Source organism: Acomys russatus, chromosome 18 (genome assembly GCF_903995435.1).
Source record: "Acomys russatus chromosome 18, mAcoRus1.1, whole genome shotgun sequence".
Classification (NCBI taxonomy): Eukaryota; Metazoa; Chordata; class Mammalia; order Rodentia; family Muridae; genus Acomys; species Acomys russatus.
Genome location: NC_067154.1, coordinates 27,238,797 through 27,244,414, shown reverse-complemented (window position 1 = coordinate 27,244,414; position 5,618 = coordinate 27,238,797). Strand labels below are relative to the sequence as shown.

General features: G+C 39.3%; 1 pseudogene; it reads right to left on the bottom strand.

Annotated features, from left to right (window-relative positions):
* Nucleotides 1–4,883: 4,883 nt before the first annotated feature.
* LOC127202260 (thioredoxin, mitochondrial-like) lies at nucleotides 4,884–5,405 on the bottom strand (annotated as a pseudogene).
* Nucleotides 5,406–5,618: the final 213 nt, after the last annotated feature.

The following is a 5,618-nucleotide window of genomic DNA, read 5'->3' as shown; positions in this document are numbered from 1 at the left end:
ACATCAAATAGTTTTCTATTAAATGTCTGTGAAAGGAAAACCTGTAAGAACAGAAGTAATTATGTATTACCTGAGGCTTGAGGCAAGAATGGTGAGAGACTGACGACAGGTGTGACAACCCTCTTTGAGGTCACTGAAATATTTAAAACTCACATAGTATCAGTGCATGTATAACTTATTAAATTTAATAAAAACAGTGAATTGCATACTTGGAACATTTTATGGTATGGAAATTATAGCATAATAAATATGTTAAAAAGAGACAGGCAAAAATTTTAGTCTGTTGCATCTATTTGAGCCTAATAGTGTGAACATAATAGATTTTTGCCTATGAAACATACATTTATAAAATAGTTTCTTAATTTGCTCAGGAACACTGAAAAAGAAGGTCCAGGAAATCAATCACAATAGCATGTTCAATCTTAAATTCTCAAGGAACATTAAATTGAAACAGTGAATCATTATAATGTTCAAAATATTTAACCTTATTTTTCATTTCATTTAAAAAAATATAGAACATTAAACTGTTTGAGGTTCAATGACTTTAATGTAATACATACCTTACAGTTGCGTATTTAAAAATCATTAAAACAACCTTTCGTTAAAATAAATCTCGAAAACCTTTTAGAAGTCGAATCTTTTCTCTTAAATCAATGTAGACCAGCATGGGAGCTGGAGATGATGCCAGGCAAATGCCATCAGCACTGTGAAAGAAGGACCTGTGGTAACTTTTTCCAGCCAGAACTTCCTTTAGGAGATGCAAGGTTGGCAGAACACATTTTAGGTAGCAAGCTTGGTCAAAAAGTCTGAGTACAAGTTTGGGGATACAAACACTATTCACCTAGCTCCCCCGGATCCCTTCTTGATGCAGATCCACTGGGAAAACAGGCAGGCCAAAGCCAGGCACAGAAGCTGAGCAAACTGGAGAAGAAGGATCAAAGTGGTTTATTTATTTATATATTTATGTATAACAAAGTGATGCTTTGAAAAGCAGCAGAGGAAAGAGTCACACTTTCTCCAGACTAATTTGAAACACACACACACACACACACACACACACACACACACACACACACACACACACACACACAGAAGAATGATTCAAAACACTGTTCGATAATGAACCTGAGAGGAGACAGAAAATAAATTTTTAAAAAATGAAAAAAAAAGGAATGCAGTTATGAGACCATCTACACCACTACCTGTGCTATATGATTTCTATTGTTCTCTCTGTATACTTTCTAGCATATGAAGAGTTGTCTTATTCAAATCCATCTATACTTATTTCTTGCATTCAACAAATAATAGATACAGCTTTTCTTAAGAATTCTTGTATATGTATTTTTGAGACGGTGACTAGCTATATAGGCATGGCTGGTTTAGAACTCACTCTGTATACTATGCTGACAGCTTAACAGTGTCTGGTGAATTCTCTCTCTCTCTCTCTCTCTCTCTCTCTCTCTCTCTCTCTCTCTGTGTGTGTGTGTGTGTATTGTGTATGTGTGTCTGTCTCTGTCACTGTGTCTCTGTGTCTGTCTCTATGTCTGTCTCTGTGTCTGTCTCTATGTCTGTGTCTGCCTCTGTGTCTGCCTCTGTGTCTCTGTCTCTGTCTCTGTCTCTGTCTCTGTCTCTCTCTCTCTCTCTCTCTCTCTCTCTCTCTCTCTCTCTCTCTCTCTCTCTCTCTCTCTCTCTCTGTTTATCTCTCTGTCTATCTCTCTGTCTCTCTCTCTGTCTCTTTTGGTTGGGAAATCAGGGATGTTTTGGAGGGCGAGGTTTCTCTCCACATTTCTTGCTGTTTAGGCTGGCGTCAACCTCAAGGATCTGTCTGACTCTTTCTCCCTAGTGCTGAATTTAGAACTATGCCACCATATTAGACTTCTCTTGTGAATTTTTAGGCTTATTCAAAGAAAATTCATCTGGTTTGATCTTTGAAAGCAGAGAAAATTATCTTTCATTTCCTAGTGAAAGAATTGAGAAGATATTTGACTTAATAATACCACAGAATTTATGAGGTTAAAATTCATTACGAAGGCTTAAACTAAGGTGTAAAATCTAATATTTCATTTTCATCATTGAAATGAGTTTTACAAATAGTATCAATTTATGTTCATTTAAAAAAATAAAAATCTAATGTAAATCTACACAAGTTTTTGCCAGCATCCTGGGAACGAATTCCACTCTCTATGAAAGCAAATGACAGTTATTTTAGAAAATGAAGTGATTGACTCAGGGAGGCCTAAATTGTTTCCTACCTGGAGTATATGACTAAGTGCTACTGAATGTAATAGATTGATACAGCTGTTATTTTATCTAGAGCCATATTTTTAATTTACTGAGCACATACAACAAATAAAAGGTGGTTTCATAAATGTTACAAACTTTTTATAGTTTGCTCAAAGTTTTATGAATCAAAATTTAATTTCTCATTTCTCTTTGTGGACTGTGGGAAGGAGCTCTTGGATGGTATTTTGAAAAAACTATGTTAATGAGTGTGTATGGTATTTAAAATAGCATTAAAGTGGGAGTGGCTGTATCCCTGATTCTTTTGCCTGCTCTTGGGACTCTTTTCTTCTTATTGGGTTGCCTTTCTAGTTTAGCCTCTATATGATGGTTTTCACATTGTCCTATCGTATCTCGTTTTAAAATAATTACATTCATTATTTATTAAAATTAAAACCATTTCCTTATCCCCAATTCCTACTCCCTGATTAAACCACTCTATTTCCCTATGATTTGTATGTCTTACACACTGCATGAGTTCAGTGAATCATGAAAGGACAGTGTGCTTCTTCTACTGCTGAGATGAAACCGAGCTGCCATACCTAATCAGATGGCTGATTTACTTACAAAGAGAACACAGCTGCTTATCAGGATGAAGTCTAGCAGACATGTTGAAACTACTTTCAAGTTTAAATTTTTTATTTTCAATAACTCTAATTTTTAGAAGTATTGAATTCTTTATCTCAAGAATGTAATTAGTGAGCTCTGTTCAACAAATCAAAAATCCCATCAGTGTGAGCAGAATTCAAATATTCTTATTTTGTTATGAATGATCACTCTTATAAAGTGTTGTTCCATTTCTTTTCATTTCTATCTTTAAGTACCAAGAGATAGGCAATGTAACTTAGATCTAAAATGGCTTCCAACTAAAATTTGATTTTCCTTTGGACCACATTTATTTACATATTTATCTTTTCTTTTCTTTCTTTTTTATTTTTATCTATTTATTATGATTATGATTATTACTATTATTATTATTATTATTATTTGGTATTCTGAGACAGGGTTTTCTCTGTGTAGCCTTGGTTGTTCTGGACTCAGTTTGTAGAGCAGGCTGGCCTTGAACTCCCAGGGATTTGCCTGCCTCTGCCTCCCAAGTGCTGGGATTACAGGCATGGGCCACCATGCCCAACTGAAAGACAAATTTTCATACCATCCTTGCTGTGACACATACTTTATTAAGTATATTAATGTGCTAATGTGAGTCACTATACATGTTTTTATTTTTATAGATTCACTTTTACCATGCAAAAACCAAATGAATGCCATGTTCTCTATGTCCTGTAACTAATGCCATGGTCAGTGTTTTCTGTGAGAACTTGTCCTCTAGGTCACCCTTCTCCCTGCATTCTGGGCATGACCACGGACTGCTGTAAACTGCACCTGCCAGCAGTACCAAACACTCTACTCAATCCGCCTGAAGATCAACATTCCTGTGACCTACAGCTTCCCCTTGAGATCCAGCCTCCACCCAACCTGCCTAAAGATCGACCTTCCCGTGACCCACAATCCCTGCTTATGGTTTTTCCCCTGTAGAAATCCATTGCCCTTGAAGCTCTGGTGCCACTCTCCTATGTTGTTGCATCAGGAAGGACGGTGGTCCGAGGTCGAGCCATAATGCAGGACCTTGTATATGTTACATCGGTATTGAGTCCTGGTTGTCTTTTTTTGGGTTCTGGCAATCTGGGAGATCTGGGTATTACAACTACTTTTTGATTATGTGTGTGTGTGTGTGTGTGTGTGTGTGTGTGTGTGTGTGTGTGTGTATACCTGTATCTGTGTGTCTGTGTGCAGATACGCACATGTAAATGCAGGTGATTGTTGTGATAAGAAGAAGGTGTCAGCTCACTTAGAGCTGGAGTTATAGGAGGTTGAGAGTCAGCTGGTGTGGGTGCTGGAAACTTAAGTTAGATCCTCTGGAAGAACTGTATGTGCTTTAAGGATGTGTCAACAGAACAAAATGGCAGCCTTCTGATGGGGAAAAGATATTCACCCACCTTATATCACTAATATCCAAAATTAACTTTTAATTAGTCTTCTATTTCAAAGTGGTTAGTAATCTATAAAAGTATTCTATCTAAATGACATATTTTCTTTTTTTTTTTTTTTCAGTGCAAACATGGTTTTTATTGGTTTAACTTGTTCATAGCTCCTCCTCCTGCTCAGGGATCCAGAACCAAGGCCCAGCTAACCCAGGGAGGGGACAAGGGAGAGAAAGGGCAGGTTTAGGGTGTGGGATAGGCTCTGATCTTCATAGAAAGAGGTAGAAGGATCACATCAAGTTATTTATGACAGACACAGTCAGGCTACAGGCTCTTCCAGTATGTAGGGGGATAGAGACAAGCCCTAGAAGGAGCACAAGGTAGAAGGTACATAGGATGCCCCAACACCAGTAGCAGCATTGCTCCTCTGCTAGCCACCCTGGCTGAGGGCTGGTTCTGAAGTGCTGGTGACTTCTAGGTTTGGAGGGATGTTGCCAACAGCCAGACCCAAGGGACAAAGCAGAGGGACAGGTCAGGAAGACAGAGGATTGGGAGTTCTACTAGGCTCCCCCCCAAACAGGCTCCCAGCAGGCAAGGGCAACAAAGGCTCTTCCCTGCTTGTCAGCCAATCAGTTTCTTTAGGAAGGCTTCCAGTTGGTCTTCACCCTTGATACCCACAAACTTGTCTGTCATGTCCCCATTCTTGATGGCCAGCACAGTGGGCACAGCTGACACCTCGTACTCAATGTCAAGGTCTGAGTGGTCGTCAGTGTCCACTTTGGCCATCATCACTTTCCCATGCTGTTTGGCCACCATCTTCTCTAACTGCAGCCTTAGAATTTTGCAGTGGCCACATCATTGCCCATGAAAGCCCACAACTGGCGTCTCACTGTTGACAAGCCTCTCATGAAAGTCTTGTCTGTCCTGGATGTTAAAAGTTGTTGAACAGACTCTGATGGGATATACCATCCAGCTGGGCTGGGCATTCTTGTCCGACCACTAGCACTAAACTGAGGGGTCTGAAGAGTCCAAGAGGTGAGGGAAGCCCACCATCCCAGAGGTGAGGGAAGCCCACCCTCCCTGAGGGGACTTCCTGGAGATGACTGAGGACAGGAACCTCCTCAGGAGAAGCCACTGAGCCATCTCACAGCTGCATGATAGGAGGGGTAGAGCCCAGCTGGCCTGGCCCCCATTACATGCTAAGTTGTCCTCAGACTCCCTATTTAAGTAGCTGTTTCTTATTTTTAAAAAAGTCTCAAAAATCCCCAAATTTCCTTAATCTCTGATTGTTTTTATAAGTATTGTTTGTATGATAACAACTAAAATCTCAGATCATTCACAAACAGTAGAAAATTC